Consider the following 22,437-nt stretch of genomic DNA (forward strand, 5'->3'; position numbering starts at 1 on the left):
GGAGAATTCCTAGCCTTGTGTCCTGTCCATTTTTTAAATGGCGTGCAGAAGTGCTTTGCTGTGCTTCAGTCTGATCTAATGCTGTACACACTGCAGCCCAATTAGCAGACACAAGTCAACTTAACTCAGGACCAAATATTTGCTTATCTGAGCTTGAGAAATACATGCTGTGCATCTCCTAAGTGGCAGTGGCTTTAAAGTTTCCTGGTTCTTGAGGTGAGAAGCTTCTAAAGTCCTGCTCCAGCTGTAGGGCTGCAGTCTGGTTGATTGTTATTTATTTGTTTATCAACGCGTAATATGTAATCTTGACCTTTGCGACACATCGCAACTATAACTATATTGGACTTGTGGTCTGCACATGCTAGTTTGTCTTTATGAGGGTGTATTAATTTATTAAAAATAAAATAAAGATACAATTCTAATATAAAATACACCTCTTCTTTGATGACATTGTGTTTAATATCTGAATTAAGTTTAATTTTTACATTTTTTTGAGGGGCATGAAGTAAAAAATGTCAAGGTGATGCAACTTCCTAATATAATGAAGAAAAGGGATACATTTTTGAAGGAAAAAACTTAGTGATAGTTCACCCAAAAATGAAAATTATCCCATGATTTACTCACCCTCAAGCCATCCTAGTAGGTGTATATGACTATCTTCTTTCAGACGAGCACAATCGGAGATATATTAAAAAAATATCCTGCCTCTTCCAAGCTTTATAATGGGAGTCAATAGGGTTGAGATTTTGAAGCCCAAAAAAGTGCATCCATCTATCATAAAAGTAATCCATACGGCTCCAGGGGGTCTCGCCCCCGATTCACTCTGTGTTCGTCTGAAAGAAGATAGTCACCTAGGATGGCTTGAGGGTGAGTAAATCATGGGATAATTTTCAATTTTGTGTGAACTATCCCTTTAAGTAGTTTGGCATAATCCTTCTGAGAATAGACCATGGGAATAATTGATTTTTCTAGTAATTCAACAGACCGGAGTGAATTATTCTGCTTTTACTACGCTTACCACACCTCAAGATATTGTTCAGATGTTGTATTTCAAGTTATTTGTCACGTTTTTGTCCTTAAAACGCTCTTGTGTGTAGGACTAATTTCTTGCGCATCTTATCTCAAACCTTCGTTGCTAATTCCAAAACGTCATTTTAGAGTTAGTAAAGGAGGCTTCATCCATCGATAGCAGAATAACGCAGTTGTTAATAGAGTTATTAGAGAGAGAGAGAGAGACGTTTGTCAACCAATCAGATTCAAGCATTCAAAAGCCCCATAGTATAATGTAATATAATAACCCCTGCAGAATCTTTAAAAATACGAGGTCATTTGAACTTTTCATGACAAGGTTTTAAAATGTCATGTGGCGAGACTTCCCAAAATTGTATTTATGAATTATAAGTCATAATACTAAAACTTTTTGGAAAATAATTAAGATGTGGATACTCGTATGTGTTTAAGGTGTAAGGAACCTAATGGTTGCGCAATATGACATTTTTAGAGCCATTACATCATGTTTTTCTTGAAAATGCTATAAAAAAACAAAAAACAAACATGAATACAAAAGAACTATAATACGAAAATATGAAACAGGACATTTCTAAGAACTTGGCACGTGTGTTTTAGCACATCGCCCTCTTATTTGTCATTGAGCCAAACACAGACTGTTCTCCCTCTGCATTTCTTGTTTTATTAGTCATTTAAGTGTAAGTAAACCAAAGAAATATGCTTGGTGGTTACACAATCTCCATGAATAACAATGTTATTTACTATTTATGATATGTGGCTTTGCATTTGATGTGGAAAAAGGTTGCATCAGATCTCTGGAGGACATTGGCTATTGAAAGCAAAAGAGGCTCATTGGTCACTGCGAAGATCGGTAGGGTCATTAACTCATGTTAACACTCACCTGCTGAGAGATGAAGCTGTGAACACTGTTTCCCACAGATTCTGAAGTCACTATAATTTAATATGAGCTTTATTTACAGTCGGCTAAAATATCGGCTGTTGAAAAACGCAAATTAAATATCTTCAGCGGTGGTTGAGACTCTGGTCAGCCAACAGGTTACACAATCTGGGTCTATCCTGGACTTAGATGTTGTTTTTATCATCATAAATTCTTACTGACTTAAGTCTGTGACTCTAAGAGCACTTGTTCTCTTTCCCACTCCAGGAATGATGGTTGTTTCGTCTAACAGAGACAGTGGAGTTGAATATTACTCCATTTCCGTGGTTTGAAATACACCGAGCAGTCACATTATTTGGTATAATACAATGGAGGTCCTTTTCCTCAAGAACTGCTTGTATATCTGAAGACTTGCATTCAGAAGCACTGGAAACATTCCATAGGGATTTTATTCCGTACAGACTCAATGGCTTCCTGCAAGTTTAGGGAATGTCCTTTAGCAGTTGTAAAGTGTTTATTTTGAGTATCAGTGTTCTTTGTGTCAGCCTGGAAGGCTTGCCATTCACTGGATTTTTATGTTTATGTGGTGCACCATTTTTTTGTAGAGATTGTTGTAGATGTTGGAACCACCAAGTCTGGCACCAATGATCATTGTCAAAGTGCCAGAGTAACCTTTCAAACTGAAATCAGAAACCAGAATTTGCTAGTATCATGTGATAAAACTCTTCCTCAGAAGTCACAATTATAGGGGCTCTTTTTGTTCAGGTTTATCAACTTATCTAATCGCTAGTGACTAATAGGGATAATGGTTGGTTCTTTGGTTCACTATAGGTTATATTGTAGGGCTGGGTTGACAATATTGATTAATTGATTTTAATTGATCTTCATTTTAAAGAACTGATATTGATTCTTTAAGCTCTTTTTTTAGTCTGTGCTGTTTTCAGTTGATGCTTGAATTAAACTTCATTAATCATTTGTAGAGTTTTGGGCTTTATTAAGGCCCTGATATTCTCGCGGCAAAGTTCTTTTTCATTCTTTGTTTAGGGGTAAAATAAAGTTCGAAATACTTGAACAGCGATATATACTGTTAGCGAACATCCAATGCCACCCACACTGCTGAGAGCAATGTTTAGATGAATATGTAAATATGTGCTGTGCACTTTCCGCCCAATAACAAAATAAACATACAACAAATTTGTGTACCTATTATGTAATCGCCACAGACCAATGGTAGTCCAAAGGTGTTTACCAGCTGAAGCGAACTTTTCTGGAAAGCTTGCTTTGGCAAGCCATTTTGAACTCCAAACAAACTTCGTTTTCACCTGATTTTGTTTGAAATGACGTCACAGCAGTTTGTTCTTCAATTTCGCTTGAAGAATATTGGGGTCTTTTGAAATGAAACAAAGTCTCGGCTTTCTGTCAGTTTTATCACAAAATTCAAACAATAAATACCGCTTTGAAGCTCTGTAATGTGCCGTGACAGATTGCTGTAGCGCCTTAGTTCAAGCAGCATGTGAACGATCATCTCTTCCTCTTTACTAAACAAATAAATGTGAATGAACATCAGAGGGTATGTTGAAAGAAACAGTACACATTTTTCATGTCTTGTTTAATTGCTCAGTGTTTCAACTGTGGAAAGATGTCAGTAAAAAAGCTTATAAACAATGTCACGTAAAGTTAAATTTACCTTAGGAAATCTAATCAGTGTTCATAGCTGGATAGTCAGCTAGAAAAAATAATGCTAATGAGGAGCATTTTGCTAAATATAAGCACTATATTATATATTCATTATATTTTTACTGAACAATTTAGTGATTTCTTCATTATTTATTGTATGTTTGAATAAAACAAGGTTTTTTTTTTTTTTATTAGGATGGACACCGTTAAAATGTTTCTATTTCAACAACGAAATGGAGTAGAAGCATAATTATACTGTTAAATAGAAACGCTGCCTAATGTCCAGTTTAAAAACAAATGTCAAGAAAACAATTTAAATGTTTGTTTACAACTCAGTTTTTGAGTTTTGATTTATTTATATATATATATATATGTGTGTATATATATATTCAATGAACATGTATATAATCTAATTATATTAGATAATTATTTATAATTATATAATAATTGTTATGTAATATAATATTATATAATTATCTAATTATATAACCTGAATTATATACAAATGAATCAATATCAAATTCAATCAAGAGCTTGTGAATTGGAATCAGATCGGGAAATCTGTGTAAATTCCCACCCTATAGGTCTTCTCACCAAAAACATTCCAGAATCTGCTTGTAACAAACTAGGTTTGAAAACGCCAGGTTTGAGTATCAGTTTTCATCAGTTAAATGGTAACTAAATCTTTGATTTGTATTGATGTCTATAGCACTTATGTATGTTTTTATTTTGTACTTAATTATTCACATTCAAATGTTATTAGGTGTTTTATGTTTGATTGGGATCCTGTTTTGTTCCATTTCCTCATCTCACATGTTGTTTTGAGTAAGCGCTCTAGAACAACATTCATCAAACACATTCATATCTCTTTGAACACTGCAGGGACAGCGCAGTGCATGGGGTGGCCGATTTATCGTATAAAAATAGACCAGAGATGTATGTATGTCATTGCTTGTTAGTCATTGGGTGTGCCAGTACTCCCAGCAGGCTGCAGAATCAGAAGAGTGTTTTGCTGGTTCTCAGGAAATGTGGCTTCATCTACACAGCATCATCTCCGAAGCATTCAGCAACATGTCGATGACCCCCCTCAGCATAGTTTCTTCTCCGTCAGTTTACTCAAACATATCAGTATGTGCACATGTTTTACTGATCCCCCTGCCCAATGTGTTTCTTATGCTGCGACCTGACCTTGCATAATTTTTGGCTGATTTATGTGGTTTAAGTTATTTAAGATTCTTTTACGGTGCTTATGTACGCTTATAAGTGGTCTTTTGATGCTTACGAGCAGTTGCCGTCAAGCATCTGTGCGTATTAATAGCAGAGCACTCAGATATATTGACTGTAATCCTTTATAGGGTTACAAATTTTCTTTATATTTTGGAAAAAAATCCCATTTGCATTAAATTGCACAGATGATCCGTTTAGTCTAGTTGTGTGGGTTTTATATTAAGCTGTTTATTTTGGATGGATTGTTAAATAAGGAAAATAACAAACTCATAAAAGTGCATTGCTGGGGTTAAATGTCCCCACCATCCCCAGCACACTGAAATGAAATGGCCTCAGTCCCATCTTTGTAGTTTTAATGAATATTGTTTTTAACATACCAGCCAGGCAATTTGGATTTTCGTCTTGGTATGCAAATTGTTATTATTTGCAGATTTCTACAGATTTCTATTTCGCTCTGGTTTCTGTTTCGGAACAGCAGAAATACCTTCTTTACCACAACAACCCCCAGCAAACTAAATAGCTACAGATGAGGAATGTTCCAAGTATAAAAGGATAGAAAAACACCCCCATCGTGTTTACAGCTCTTGTTCCAAAGGTGTTTTCAATCTTGGAGGAAGTTCGCCAGCTATTCGCCTTGCGTGCCATTTTTAACCCTGCCTCACATGAAAGTTCAGCACTCTTCATGCAAATTCAGTCATTGCTTACTGCTTAGATCACACTGGAAAGACAGGGTACAGGGAGAGCAGACTGAGGGGACATTAAACATCCCGTGTAAAGATGGTCCACAACTAGGACAATGCTAGACAACAATGACTGGCTGGATCTCACATAGTTCAGGCAGATGTTCTCTGATTGCCTCTTAAACTGTTAAAGATATTAAAAAATGAATTAGGACCCACAAAGAGTATACTTTGGATTGAAAACACAGTGTTTCACACAGGTTTGAAATATACTTGCGGTGGTAAATTGGATCATTAATCACAGCACAAAAATGGTCTACTACATGTGACAAACAACAGGAATTTGGCCCGGAAGACAAATAGAGCTGGGTGTCATCCACATAGCAATGAAAACTAATGCAGTATTTCCTAAAAATATAACCAAGAGGTAATAAGTGAATGATAATTAAAAGAGGGCTCAAAAAGCCTTGAGGAACACCAGTGGTAAGAGATGAAGAGTATGATCTGGAATTTTTAAGCTGGACAAATTGAGTGCGCCCGGAGAGATAAGATCTAAAACAGGTGAGAGAGAAACCAGTGATACCTATAGAGAATAAGCTATCTAAAAGAACTTGATGGGAAATAGTATCAAAGGCCGCACTTAGATCAAGTAGGATACGTATAGTTAAGAGTCCAGTATCAGCTGCCATCAGCGGATCATCATCTTCTTCTTCTTCTTCAGAGAAACACTTGGAGGCCCCCCATCATTCAGTCAAACGATTCGTTCAAAACGTGCATTCATTCAGTAACAAAACACCACTGTTTTGCTCGGAGACACGCAATGGCTCTGTGGATTTGTTTGGAACTTTTTTTCCTTTGTGAAATAGAGCAAAAAATAGACAAAGTCAAAAATGAAAGTCACCTTACATTAACTTCTTGTTTATTGTTGTATGAAATCAATAGGCTATCACATTTGTAATTGTGCTGATATTCAGGAAAACAGTACTCTATAACCTGTTATAAATATTAAAAACAGGAACTCATACAAGGACATTTTTGCCCCATATATCTTGAATTTTGGGGGCATTTTTATTAAATTTGTCACTCATTTTTATTATCTCGTTTATAGTCACTCATCATTGATTTTTTTTTCTTCTTCTATTAACCCTTAAAACGCCCTCACACTACAAGATTATTATGCCAATTTTGGGCCCAATTCTCCCCTTCCGACAATCCTAGGTAAAGTCACGATTATCTTGATGGTTGTACAGATTATCTTATCAGATTTTCCTGAGGACAAACGCACAAGCACTCTGCGAAATTGTCAGGTGGAACGAGGCGATACCAAATCAGAAAGCTAGCTGACGGAAGACGTAAGCATAACACGACTTCATCCAAACCTTTTTTTTTTTTTTTTGTGCAATTTCTGTAAAAAGCAGTCCAACCACTATTATCACCATTTCTTCTTGCCCGTCATCCGACGTGTCTGTTTACATGTTGGACTGTGAGAGATTTTACAAGATTTCCAGTGCTCAGAGTCAGGAATCTGGTTGTGAATGGAATCTTGGTCACATCGCGGCACTCCACACACTATAGGGACAAAACCATTAAATCTATGATTTTTTTTAATCGTCATGTTTGTGGTCTCTCACATTTTGAAAATCTGATAAGATTTTAAAAATCTTTTAGTGTGGGATAGCCTTTAGCTTGTTAAATGTTTCAGATTTCATTATATACAATGGCATCAAGAAGTATTGGGACATTTGCATTAACGACATAATATCAAACTAAGTGGCATTTTGGATTGTTTTTAAGCAAAACATAAAAAAAAAAAGTTTGTTAGGTTTCAAATGCTAAGATGCTCGATATATTGTTTAAAGTGAAGACACAATTGACATTTTCTTGTCAAAATTTTGTGACTTCATGCATTCACTTAAAATTACCTTAAGGTCAGTTGGTTAACAGCCACAAAGTTACAAAAATTAAGTTGGTTTGGAGTAAAAGGTCTGGCATCATCACAGGACTCAACAGTAGGTTCAGGTTTTTGCTTTATTTTTATTTTATTATTTAATTTGTATTATTATTTATAGATTATTTAATTTTATTGCTGCATTGCATTGCATTGGCATCTTATTGTGGAACGCTGGTATCATTTGTTCTTGATTTTATATTCTATTACAGTATATAAAGTAGTTACAGTCTGGAAACCCAGACCTGGAGTAATTACAGAATGCTTTGAGCAGGAAAATATTGTCATGTTTAACATGAGATACAATTTTGCAAGGACACAATGTGGTTTGCTTTAGCGATACTTGACATTCAGCATTGTAGCGTAGAAGGAATGCAAAAACCTGCAGTCAAGATGATATTGAGTACAAAAGCACTGCTCCTATCAAACATTTAAAATGTCCAAATGGTTTCAGAACAAACATGGATCCAATTTATAAGTGTCTGTTTTTATCCTGCAGGGTTCATTCTGTTCTGTAGATTAAACAGGTATTACTCAATAATTATTATATTGTGTTTTGACTGTGATCATGGTGATGTTTGTTTGGAATCTGATGGTTGAGTATGAAGATTGTGGGTGAGAAATCGTTGTTGCAACATGAATTTACTCTCAGAACGTCAAACAGAGGAAAGTTGACATGCTTCATAGATGAAGGAATGACTGGCATTATTTCATGTTTTTTCTCTTTGATCTCGGTGAGCTGCAGATTATGCAGTAGCTGAATGCTTTTGGAGTTTGTAAATTATTTACTGTCATTCTTATCAAAATGTTGCATTAATATACCAGCCAAAATCAAAACTTTAGTATGTTGACTCACGAGTGTTTGTCTTGTAGACAAGCATGTACTTAACTCAGAGTCTGCAGCTATATTGGTCACATTATAAGGGCTGAAGAGTCCCGTACATTCCTCTGTGCCTCAAGTTCAATGCTGAATGTCAGGGTCACTTGATTGCAGGCAAGCCACAGTGTGTCCTCACATAAAATGACTTGTGTTAAGCATGAAAATGTTTAACATCATGTCTTTGTAGATCATAAATGCATTTATATAGAACTGAACATCATGTTTCTTTTGTTTTGTTCTTTTATTTGTAGGCTTTTTACCCTTTTGTAGGACATAAAAATGTATACAGGGCAGGTCAGACTCAAATCTGGGTCCTCGTAAGACAAAATTTTGAGCTCTTATATGTCCAGAGCGTGTGCACAGTCCACTGCCACAGCTGCGTTTTCTTATGGGCTCAAGAAAAGATGTATTTTATCTGTAACAGATCAGTTTGATTGGGTTCTTGATGGGTTTAAAATGTCAAAGCAGATTGGGTGTACTGGTCTTTCACGTGGGATGCTTTAGATGAGACCTTTCAGCTGACAAACGAGCTGAATTTATGACCGTGCCGACGGCCTGTGTTCAGGTGCATCCCTGAGAGGATTCATGTCGGAGATGACCTTTGATAGTGATTAAACTGGATGTTATAAATAAATAGTGTAGATGACGTACGGTAGTCATATGGAGCCTTTTGTTTTTTCATTCTATTTTGCTCTGTTATTGTTCTTGAAGCAATGAGGGTTTAAAACAAACAGTGGAAAATTACCAAACCTCTATGATCATGAGATTTAATGATGAGTACTGAACTAGAGTTGGGGGATTATGTTAAATATTTTCAATCTATTCAATATTATTCTTGTTAATATCATAGTGCTTGTAGTACACATTTTATTTCTAAAGACTGTGCCTGAGGACAGTTTCGTGCCTGTTCCTCATGTCACGACTTGCAAGAATGAGAGCACTAAGAAAGCTATTTTTAACAGTGCCTCTGTTTTAAAGAGGACCTATTATGCCCCTTTTTACAAGATGTAATATAAGTCTCTGGTGTCCTCAGAATGTGTCTGTGAAGTTTCAGCTCAAAATACCCCACAGATCATTTATTATAGCTTGTCAAATTTGCCCCTATTTGGGTGTGAGCAAAAACACGCTGTTTTGTGTGTCCCTTTAAATGCAAATGAGCTGCTGCTCCCGGCCCCCTTTCCAGAAGAGGGCGGAGCTTTAACAGCTCACGCTTCAGTTGCTCAACAACAACAAAGCTGGAGAATCTCACGCAGTCAAAATGAGGATTGTCAGTAACGGTGTTCAGCCTTACATTGTTCAAACCGGAGTCGACACTGATGGAGAGACTCAGGAAGAAGTTACAACTTTTAGAAAGCAACTGGATGTTTCTGAATGGTTAGTGGATAAATTTATGTAGTTGATGTGGAGTTGGTTCAACTCATCGACTAGCATGTGGCGTCATGTTAATCTTTTGTGCAAAACCCGTATGGACGCCCACTATACATAGCGTACCTGTTTGCAAAAAAGAGCCATACACACCAGGCTAACGTTTATGATTGCTATCAAATGCTGTGAATATTTTCTTTCCAAAATATCGAAACACTTCATTTTTAGCAATCGAAACGTGCAGATTAAGGGGCGGTGAAGTTATAATAAGATCCCCTTCCTACGTCACAAGGTGAGCGAAATCTGAGCAGCTCGTTTTTTCACATACTTGCAGAGAAAGGCTTGCCAAAACAAAGTTACTGGGTTGTCCTTTTTCACATTTTCTGGGTTGGTAGATGCACTGGGGACCTGATTGTAGCACTTAAATATGGAAAAAGTCAGATTTTCATGATATGTCCCCTTTAAAAATAACGTTTGAGAGGAGAAGGTTGATGAATGGGTTCAAAACAGTAATTTGTTATCATCAACAAAAAGTAAGTGGAGTATCACCAAGGCCGATATATCGGCCAATATTTGGCATTTTTAAAAAATCGGCATCGGCCGATTAAGTTTATCTGATTGGCCGATGTGTTAAAAGCAGGACTTTTATTTTGACCTGACATTTTATTAAACCTGACAAAAATGCCCATTCCTAGTACAAATTTCTAAGAAATTGATTTAAAAGTTAATTTGCACAAACAAAGCAAGCTGTTCATTTAAATCATATTATAGTAGCCTATGCATTTGGTATGCATGTATTCAGAGGATGTTTTCAAAATGTGACCCTTGCAAACTGATTTTTTTTTTTTTTTTTGGCTCCTAAACTGGCTGAGGTTAAGTATCATGTCTTCAAGTGGTCGACAAACATTGACATTAGCTGGAATACTTAAGTTGAACATCTCAAGGCTGTGCATGGGTTTCTTCTTCTGATAATGTTACTCTTTTACCTCTTTGTCACTGTCGCCAAGATTGCTTGCCATTAACCTCTGTCTCAGGAGATATTTGCTCTTGCTGATATCTTCATTCCCTGGCACGCATATGGAGGCTTTTGCGTTATGGCCAGAATGATGGACTAAAATGTTCCTGTTAAACTAACAACAAGACCCATTCATCTAAACTCCTACGAAAGTGCGAGCCACTTGCCAGCGCTCACTGCATGAGCATTGCCTTCTCCAGCATGCTGGGACTGAGGCGGACATAGACCCTTGGCACCTCCTGAAGCCAAGTTGGCCTTATTGCTCCTGGCTGCAATGCTTGTTTTATGTCTCCAGCAAATAAACCCTGAATCCTCTGCTTTATTTCTACTGACTGCATCAAATGGATTATGTCCCTCATCTTGTAAGCCTGAAGAAACACATATTTTCTCTACTTTATGTAAAAAAATGTGCCGATATACACCATAAGTCATGTAGCCTGATTTATTTTACATGGGAGAAAATAATAACACTAGTGGTTTAACCAGAAATATATATATATATATATATATATATATATATATATATATACAGTGCCATTCAAAAGTTCAGTCTGTAAGACTTTATTAATGTAAGAAGTCTCTTATATGCTCACCAGGGCTACATTTATTATAAAAACAATAATATTGTGAAATATTATTATTTATAATAACTGTTTTCTAGTTTCATGTATTTTAAAATGTAATTTATTCCCGTGATCAAATCTTAATTTTCAGCATCATTACTCCAGTCTTCAGTGTCACATGATCCTTCAGAAATCATTCCGATTTGCTGCTCAAGAAACATAAAGATCCAAAGGACAGCATTTATTTGAAATAGAATATTTGTGACAATGTTAAAAATTCCTTCACTTTTGATAAATTTAATGCGAAATAAAACTAATGATTTCTTTCAAAACAAAAAATTAATTGAATCCAAATTTTTTGAATGGTATTTCTAACATATCTATTATTTAAATATGCAGAGATCTGAATGAAACATGCCTTCTGTCACAAAAAAACCCTGAAATGTTCTGTGGTCACTAATGTTTGCATGTTTGCTGTGTGAGACATCAATGTACCGATGAAATATAAAATTCCTCGTCGGAGCCCGACATCCTATAATGAAGGAATGTGACCTCCCACAAAGGGGGAGATCGTAACCGTTTGTGTCATCTATCTCATCTGTTGCTCTGACTTTTTGAACTTCTCTTCCCTTTCCTCCAAATCCCTGTTGTAATCTGGAATGTGCTTCGTACTTCCGGGAAGGACGCATAAAGTATTTAGAAAATGTGTAAATAGTTGTAGTTCAGTCTGTTGTCTATATAACAGAGGCACTTTTGGAGATTGGATATTGTTTATAACTGCACATCTTTCACTGTTTTATAAATGGAAGGCTAGTTTTGCCATTAGGCAGGCATTGCGCATACTAAAGATTCGAAATGATACGAATGATTAACGATTTCACCTACTCAATTTGCTTTGCTGGTTTCCGGTTGTGTCACCAGGGGCAAATGTGCGAATGGCTAAAGCTCACGTCTCCCAGTATTTTTTTTGTCAGTATTTGTAAAACAAAGGGGGGAAAAAAGAAAACAAAACAATCCGAATCCCAGCACGCATCCAATTTTTTTCTTTTTTTTTTTTGTTTTGGTCAGGAAGATCTTTTCATGAGTAATCACATTGTGAACTGCTTGGAAATCACAGGAAAAGCATCACCAAGAGCTAGTCATTGGTGAGATTTGCCCCATCATAACTGCCACTATCCAGATCTTTCCTTTGGGTCTGTGTGCAGAAGGAAGCTTAAAGGGATAGTTCACCCAAAAATGAAAATTCTGTCATAATTTAACCACCCTTAAGTTGTTCCAAACCCTTGAATTTTGAAGATATTTTGAAGAATGTCGGTGACCTTCCATAGTAGTCAATGGGACCCATCAACTGTTTGGTTACCGTCATTCTTCAAAATATCAGGGTTGAAACAACTTGAGGGTGAGTAAATGATGTCAGAATTTTCATGTTTGAGTGAACTATCCCTTTAAAGCTAGAAAAAAAAAAATGAGTAGAATTTTTTTTAAAGAAATTTCATGAGAATATTTGGGTGCTGATTTAATGGAAACATTTAGACTTGTTTTGACTAATAAATATGAAAAGGAAATGTATGACAGTGTACAGTGCACACAGGACCTCTAAGAGCTACGTGGCCCCTTGAATTGATTAGTATCTGCAGTTCCTGGCAGAGGGCAGGCGAAGCGTAATGAAACAAAGGACCAGGGAGCTGAGCCATACTCCGAGAGCTTTGTTATTTCCTGCTGTCTCTGTTCATCTCGGCTACCAAAAGAAAACCTGCTTACAAAGGACCCATAGCAGTCCCACAAGTTCAAAAGCAGCCAATAAGATCCCAGTATTTAACAAGATAAAGATGCACACAAATAAAAACACTTTGGCTCAGCGGCTTGAGTGCTCCGGATTGTCTGGTGTGCCCGTAATGTCTCATTCTCACTGGGGGACCAACTTGGTTAACATCATTCAGACAAAACAGGAAAAAATTGCTGACTTCTACCTAGACAATTCCTGGTTATTCAAGTTTCTGGCTAAGGGGAAGGTAATTAAGGGTCTAAGCTGGTCTTAAAGGTTACAGATCCCAGGTATGGACCACATGTGGATTGGTGGGAAATCACAAGGGGTTGAGGGTGTCTTACCCCACTAATTAAGTCCTCCCAAATAAAGTCAAAACAAGAGGTTGGGTTTTTAAAAAAAAATTAAAACCAGTTTAATTATATGTATGCAAGGAACATTTCAAATGTTTCAGTTACCATAAATGTTTAGATCAACTACTTAGTCAGACTTAGTCATTTTTGCCTGACGCCGAATAGATGCTTGTCAACAACAGTAGGTTGCTTGGGTACTTTCTGTTGAGTGGCACATTGACACAAAATTGGTACAATTTTTATCACCTTTTATTTAAATGATATATCGCAAATATGTCACATGTCAAGTCAAGCCAAGTCACCTTTATTTATATAGCGCTTTTTACAATACAAATTGCGTCAAAGCAGCTTTACAGTGATAACTGGTATATAATTTTTGGCTGCACAGCAGCTCTTAAAGAAAATAATGTCGTTGTCCAGCTTAAGTAAATTCAGTATTGGTTCATTCCTTTGTAACAATCAATAGTTATTAATTTAGTTAATTTATCTATATCAGCACTGGAGTAAACAGTGACGTCATCATCCAGCTCAGCTCAGTTCACATACAATGGTGCCGATGCAGGCAGATCAAAACATTGTTGAATATCAAATGTCAAGTTTCCCCAACTAAGCAAGGCAAAGGCGACAGCGGCAAGGAACCCAAACTCCAACAGGTGACATCAGGTGGCAAACAGGTGTTAAAATGGAGAAAAAAACCTTGGGAGAAACCAAGCTAACTCAGGGGGCCAGTGTCCGTCCGTCCGTCCGTCCGTCCGTCCAAACTCCTCCCATGTAGGGTTGTGGGGATGATGGAGCCTATCCCAGCATCTGTAAGCAAGGAAACACCCTGGACAGATGGCTAGTCCATTTGTTTTAATTAAAAAGTCTTTAGTGGACATTTGGATAAAGATATTTTGGGTTGTGTGACAAACTTTAGAGAAACTACTCAATAAAAAGCCACTGCACACAGTGTGTGAACTGGATCGCTACCATGATCCTCTGTCAACATTTTTCTTGAGCAAATGCTAAACCTCAAACTGCCCTATAATGGGGTTATCTTTTAGTGCAATTTGGGAACCTTGAGTCACTTTGGATAAAAAGCATCCACTAAAACCAAGTACTCAGGTAACCATGACATAATGTTTGACTGTATATGTACATTTCTGTTCAACAGTGTTTGCTCCCTTAACTCTGTGAATTTATCCCCCCTGAGAGTTGGTTTCTCCGCACTCAGCACAGAAGTACCTCTGTGAACATTATTGACTCTGACATGTGGTTAAGTGGCCGCCAATTATGTTGGCCCACTCACTGCTGGGTGTGCCACATCCTTGCCTCCATTTCTGTGAGCAGACCTGGAAAACAGTGTTGGTGCGTTTGACACCAAAAAAACGTGGCCAAATGCATGATTATAAATAAAACAAAAACAATTAAGCCAAACAACAAAACAAAACACCACAGTGCTGGTTAGTGTATGATGATTGAAATCGTGAAATGGCCTTAAACAATTTCAAGTACTAAAACTGCGAAATGTCAAGTTTTCGAAAATACATTTATTTCATGCACAGGTTGTTTATGGCAGCGCAGCACAAGCTTGCAGGACACTACTAGTATGTTAGCCAGGGTTCAAAGCGCCAAATGAGAGTTGGTGTTGAAACAGTGTTACTCGCCATTTTTTTATGAAATTTGACAATGCATGGTGGTGAGAATGTGAAAATGGCTTAATGCAATCATCAAATCCCAATGGTTGTGATGTAATTATTATATAAATATATATTCTGACAAGCTGCATGTTTCAGAGCTGTGTGTTTTCAAAGTGCTGTGTGTTAGAGTTGCTTATAATTTTTGCATTTGGGAACATTCGTCATGAGAATTGTTTATAAATCTGTTGTTGAAGGGCTTCAGACTAACATTTGAGAGCAGTAGCACTGGTGCCACTAATGGCTCGTTTCCACCGAGTGGTGCAGTTTTTGATATTTCCGTTTCGATTGTCATAAGTTGCGAATGGTACCAAAATACCAAACCGTACCGTACCACTTTTTTGAGACCCTTTCGTTGGGGCACCTAGCACAGTAGTCCGGTATCTAAAGGGTGGAGCTAGACTCACTGCAGAATGTTGATTGGTTGACAGAGAATTGTCACTTGCGCGTGCTATAAGGAGAATGACAACACAAGAGGTGCCATTTTTTAAATATACAGTTAAAACACAATACCATTGCAACACAATGTTGACACGCTGCAAACAAACAACCACATGCCGAGAAGCAAGAGCAAGATCTGCTGGAGGACCCATTGTTGTTTACTGTGTCGCTTCCTTCTTCGTGCGAGAATGACGTTGATCGCTACTTTCCAGCATAAACCACGCCAATCAAGTAAGGGTACTGTTGGCAGTGGAAAGGCAAGTCGGATCAAGGTTTACTGTCCTGAATTGTACTGTACTGTACTGTACCGCTCGGTGGAAACGAGTGATGAGTTCTGCAGATGGTGGCACCAGCACCTGATCTGGTAGAGCTTGAGGGTGGGGAGTTTTTTAATCATTATGGTAATTCAATCATAAATTACTATTATTTTGCTTTAACAAGTGCAATAAATAATAATATTACATGCTTAATTTTTGAAAATGCACATTTGACAGTAAAGCACTGAGCTTTTATTAACAACAGTAACATGTAAAAATCTAATTTTTATAGGGAAAATTTTAAATATTTGGTCATCACATTATTTAGAGCTTTAAAGTGCTGGAAAAAGTAAAGCAAAAAAGTTCTTGAATTTCATTTTCAAAAGGTTGTATGAACCCTGAAATGAATAATGTAAGACATTTCTGCCACAATACCATGGTTACACTAAGCGTTATTACATTAAATCCAGGGTGAATGTTGGTGATTTGTGGACTGAAGAGCCTTCTATAACATGTGTATTCATGTTTCTCCTGGTTTCCATGTCAGCGCTGTTTGATCTGATATCATGGCTTATAGAATTCTGCGTCGAAATTGGATGCTTCTCACTAGATCTCGCAGAGATGTTATTAATACAGCGGCGAATTCAAATGCTTTCTCACTGGATTTACCTGCGCTGTGTAGTAATAGTGTCACGTGATCGAGAGTGGCCCGTGAGTAAACCTGTTCTGAGCTCGCACTGCGCTGTCTAATATTGGTCCGAGCGGATAAACTGTCCGCACCACGCAGCTCAAACGAGAAGCTCGGATTTGTTCCGCTTTCGTTTCTTTTGCAGTTTGATGTGTCATATGCAACAGAAATGGCAGCTCTTATCAGTTTAGACTCACTGCCAAGAAAAAAGGTCACAGCCTGGAGCCCTGTGTTGTCAACAAAGAGAAGGGATAAGGTCTCCCTGGTCAGGTTTTCCTTCTTTTTTGTCTTTTACCTGATCACATGCCTGACACTAATACCACGTAGAAGTCTTGAGCTATAGTGCAACGTCAAGATATTCTTGTGTAACCAGTTGCTTCTCATAAAATCCTTGTCATCGGCTTCAGTATGACATAGTAAAAGTTTAAGTGTACAAGTCCTGTAATGAGCAGCCATTGTGTTGTGAATAAAGGAAACCCTCCCTTCATTCAAAAGCAGGGCCATTTTCTCCTTCCTGCTGAGAGTGAAGAGTGGCTGACTCACGTGACAGTCCAACCTGCAGCGTGGAGCTGTTGTTTAGTCAGCTGAAAAACATAAACAGAGGGAAGATAGCTGATTGGAAGGAGGGAAATGTGGGTGGTGACGGACTCTCTGAAAACCACAGGAAACACCTGTGCCCACTTCACTATCGCTGCACTCACAGGCAGGGGTCTGCAGTGTGACGTAGACACATATTGTGCCTCAGTCCACTCCTGGGACAAAGGTGTTTACGCTTGGCTGGTCAAAGCACACTGTACTGGAACCGCTGTTTGTTGTTTAGCTTGTGAAGTTCAACAATCCTGATGATGTTGTTGCTGATGTTTGGTTGTTTGCATGTTATATGGTAATTCAAAAAGAGGTTCATTCACAATGATGCATGGACTTCCATGTCCATGGAGGAATAGTTTCAATTCCAGGGCGATAAAGTTCCCCATTCAGATTTCGCTCATGTTGGTCACACAAATTCGCAGAGTTGACAAAACACAAAACTGCTTGGTTAAAAAGTGACTTCTGTGTGAGCTCTGTTTCATACATCACTACACTATTGACAATGGACAGTAGACCTTTTTTCACTTAAATTTCTCGAATGTGACTGTACCTTCAGGCAGATTTTTGCCCTGTTTGTACACTGTTTTTTGTTTAAATTCTCTTTCCCAGAATGTTACAGGCTATTATTTTAGGATGCAGGCACCGTTATTAGTAGCACTTGCTTTTGTTTATGCTTAAGGATGTGTACTAACCCCTAACTCTATTAAACAACAGTGCACAACAGTGTTGCCAAGTCTGCGGTTTTCCCGCCGAATTTGACTATTTTGCACTGTTGCCGTGGGTTGTTTTTTTTATTTTTCTTCTTCCAGTGAGCTAGTTTTGGCCATGATTGGCCAGGTTTTGAACATCAATTCGGCTGGTTTTGTTATGCAAACCTGCCTGGTGCATAACTCATCAAATCACTGTGGACTAAGGACATGAAAAGACCTCAAATCAAGCAGCCTGTTGTGTAGTGATATGTTGTTACTTTTTTGTGAGTGATCAGACTTAGAAATGTTTTTTTTCACACTATGGCAGATAAACTGGTGAAAAAGAAAACAAAAAACAAACACATCGACTCGCTTTGAACAAGGGACCCAAGCCATTTTTTGGGACCAGAATTTCAGAGACTTTGGGATGAGCTTTTCTCACTTACAATATCATAGCAACATAAAAACACTGAGCACCACAGCAACCATAAAGCAAAAACATCGCAACGTGGACATTCTGATATGTTTTTCTTCCGATACAGTAAGCTAAATTACTTCACAGATATCGAACAGTGTAGTTGAGGTTGAGCTCCACCTACAGGACAACACTGGTGTGTGCGTATGTGTGAAAGATAAAAAAAAGTAGTAGTAAACATCCCAATAGACCTTAGCTGACCTTTTGTGTTTGTAAAGAACTTGCTACCACCTGTCCTAAATTTTGTATTTTTTTTTACACGAGTAAAATTCATTGCCATATTCCGGGCAATGCTGGGAAGTTCCAAGGGTGTTTAAAGTGTTTCCCCCACTGCTGTTTTGGGAATACAAACTGAAAGCAAAATGTTTAGAGAGAAACATCACTCAACTCTCTGGACTGCTGCATGTTTGTGTTGTTAAGATCGAAAGTCTTCAGGCTAAAATTCACCATTTAAAATGTCAGTGTGTTTTCAATTTATACTGTTTTAGAAAAGGAAATTCATCTCAAGTGAGGAAATCTCCCCAGAGGAGCGGACTAGTGAAGAGCACGACAGATCCAGCTGTATGAGCTACTCACGGGACATGTGCGGCTGAAGTAAATGACACGTTATACTCTCGCCAGATCGAGGACATGCCGTTTGCCTTTTCCTCTGAATTTCTGACATGCATGAATTGTCATCAACTCAATAAATTATAGGTCATGAAATTACGATGCTGTCAATATGTTGCTCGTTTGGCATTTTTAGCATCTCCACATTACTCACCCTTCATGACTCTGGTAAATTATAAGCATCCCCATTGACTAACTAAAAATATCTGTCCCTAAAGTGAACCATATGTGCGGTATTGCATAACTGACCATATGAAATATTCTTGTCATAGCTGAATTTAGAACAATGTTGTACTGGTAATGTGAACTCTGCATGTGTTACCTCAGATTTTCGGGTAATTTAGATCTGCTAGCACATGCTGTGATAGGGTAGGTCCATAAAAACACTTTTTTTTATTTTTTTATTTCCTTTGACCCTGAAGATGTTCTCAGGAAGTGTTTTCATCACAGGTTATTCCAGGTTTCCTTCAGCTCAACACATTCAGACAGAAGAATGGGGTCTCCATCTTGGCCCAGCTGAGCATTTCCTACCCTTGGTCTGTGGCGGACAGAAATAGACCGTATTTGGATTCACATTAGCTGCTGTCCGTTTTGATAAAACTGTACAGTGTTGACAGGGGACGACCAGTGCTGACACCTCTTTCCCCTGTGTTATTGTTCTTCTTCCTGTGAGATTTTCAGCTGTTGTCCAGGTCTAGACGTCAATGTTGTGATGGGCCAATAAGTCTATTCCATTTATAATCTTTATTCTCACACTTTATGAAAACACACCCTTTCTTTTTTCCCCACACACTGCCTACTTGGACAGCTTTTTTAGGCATCATGATCATATGCTCACTCCCGATGCAAAGGCTCAATTATGTCTTAAAAGATATTGCGTTCTGGCTAAATTCTAACTAAGGTAGTGTTGCATAAATCCTGCTCTTCAGCTGCCTATGATGAAGAATAAATGAAGATGCAAAAGCCGCTAAACGCCATCTCTGTCAAAATGAGATAATGATATTGAGTGAATCCTCTCTGCACATAGTATAAGTTCATCAAATGCTTTCACTTCAAATCTGCTAAATCCCAGCATCAGCCCATTTAGAATAGCAGTTCGTTGGCAGAAACCGCTAAACGCCACTTCCCTTTGTCAGCAAAAGCCTCTAAATCCGCAGACGAACCAAATGGAAGACGTGAATCGAATCGTATGATTTCAAGATGATTTCAAAATAAGGTATTTCAATAACTTACTAACTAATAAGCTTTTCATTGCCTTTAAAGTGATATTACTGAACCTAAACATAGGAGCCTTATAAAAAAAATGCTCATTTAAAAGAAAAGATGTCAGATGGACTTTTGCAATGGAACTCTTCAAATATCTTATTTATACTGTTTTTGCCTTATTTCTGACTTCAGTGCTCCAATTGGATTCTGGTGAAAATCAGTAAATTTGTGGTGGCTGCCGGTATGACATATTTTTGTATGCCAAAACCTGGAAATGAGCTAGCATTTTAGCATTTCTGGTTACATCGTCTTTCAAAATGGTTTTCAGTTAAAAGGCTTAAATAAGGTCTGTGGTTAACACAAGGTCAAAATTATTATTTTATATGACATAAAATGCATCAGGAATACCCCCTACTGATTTTTTGTCTTGCTAACAAGTTGCTAAATGGGACTACAGAGGTTGTCGGGGACATTAAACGTCATCAGCCGAACAGGTAAACTCATCTACTCACTAGTCCACTTTCACTTGTTGTTTGTCTTGCAAACTATTCTGACTCAAACCTGCAGGGAAAACGTTTTTTAACTAAAGACTGAAAGAGCTTTGTGATGTAGATGCAGAAAAGTCATGTGACCATGGTGTAGTTTGTTTACATCCTACTTCTGGTGATTGTATTTAGGCTTTTAAACGCATTTTCAGTTAATTATAATTTGTGTTCATTTGTGCAGATTATGATGATGAACAAAACATGCAAGAATCATAAACCTTTGTTGGTCGCCGAGCTTATTTTCTGCAATAATCCAAAAGCCAATGGAAAAATCCTGTTGGGTTTTTGTCGAGGGAACCAGGGTGATGCTAACTGCTGGGATGGCCGCTCTATTGCTCTCCTGTCCAGTGCTTTACACTCCAGTCCTGAATGATGGTTGGCGCATTGCCATTGAAATGCCAGAAAGGGAAGAAGAATCTGCCACCTACTGGAATGGAGTGTGGAGCACTGGATGGCACAAAGTTGAAAATTTTAATTTTTGAGAGAACTACTCCTTCCATTGAAACGGCATAATCTTCAATATTTGATTAATTGTATAGCCTTAACTTAGTAGAAATCAATTCAGTTTAAAGAATATGTTTCTGTTGTGTATCTTTGAAACCAGCCTGGCACTGTTACACAACCCAAAGCAATCAGAGCTCTTGCTTTGTCCTCTAACTAGGGCAGCAGTCCTCTGCCTTTTATGGCTGTCATTAAACAGAGATGCAAGTAACGGTAGACAGCACAAGGCAGATGAGGATCTAATATGGTTGTTCTGTCCTCCATGCTTTTAACCACTGAACTGATTCTTAGCAGGTCAAGCTGCAGATCTTGTGTCTTGTTTGCAGAGTGGACGTGCCACTCATTTCTCACATGATGAGGAACTTTTGCTGACAAGGCCAGCTGTGTAATTGAAAGCCCTCTGACATCATGGCTGGTAGAACACTACGGAGTGCCACTGTCACTTGACTGAAAGCTAATTTAAGGAAAAGATCTGTGTTCTCTGTTATATGACTCAGCTGTTTCACGGTTGCAAGAGTGCAAGCTCAGTTTGGAGAACTATCGAGACCCTTTCATGTGACTCGAAGAGGCAAGCTAACGTCTTGTCAGCAGGCGAAGCATTGTAATGTGACGCTCAAAGTTCAGATAGGTTCAACTTTGGTCTTCTTTCACTCACATTTTGAAGTACAGCCATAATTATTATTGTATGATGTATTACTGCAACTCCAAACTTGAAAATTACCACTGGAGCAAACTCGAATACAGTACGAAGCTTCGTTTGACGTCATTTCCAAGATGCCGGTACCTCAAGTGACATTAAATTGGTTATCTTCAAGTGGAAGTAGGAGAACGGTGGCACTTCTGTTTGCAAAATCGCAACACAATCCAAATGAGTCTCCAACAAATAAGTAAGCTGGTTCTTTTTTAGGGAATCAGAAACATACAGTGCAATCAGTGTTGCCTGATTCCCGAACTTATTTAGATTCTTGATTCTTTTGAGTCTATTTATGCCAAATCAAGAACTAATTTGAATCAAAACATGAATTGTTAATTGTCTCAATTTTGACCTTGTGTACTTTATTTCTGTATGCTCCAAACATACATTAAGTACAAAGGCCTCTTATCACAGTCATGGTTAAAGAATCGATCCCTACACTCGATCCCTTGTTTGAGCTCCATAGTGTTTCGTTTTTGATGTTTGTCATCAGATAACAGAATCCGATAACTGATCATTGTGGCATGAGTTTATTTTCATCTTGTCCTAGAGCTTCATCCACCAATCCTAGCCTTCTTCTTGAACTACTTCAGTGATATTAAATGTTAAACTTAAGCTAATATTTACAGTAAAAATTAGATTGCAGTCCAGTTGTTGTCTGTCTGGATGTTCTGTCTTGTGAACTAAAT

The 22,437-nt window shown here is 37.8% G+C and overlaps 1 protein-coding gene across 5 annotated transcripts in view; it reads left to right on the plus strand.

Moving 5' to 3' along the window:
- Positions 1–22,437, plus strand: part of sbf2 (SET binding factor 2) — a 159,357-nt gene that overhangs the window by 14,183 nt on the left and 122,737 nt on the right. The window lies entirely within an intron of this gene.

This window comes from Ctenopharyngodon idella, chromosome 7, assembly GCF_019924925.1.
Source record: "Ctenopharyngodon idella isolate HZGC_01 chromosome 7, HZGC01, whole genome shotgun sequence".
In the NCBI taxonomy this organism is placed as follows: domain Eukaryota; kingdom Metazoa; phylum Chordata; class Actinopteri; order Cypriniformes; family Xenocyprididae; genus Ctenopharyngodon; species Ctenopharyngodon idella.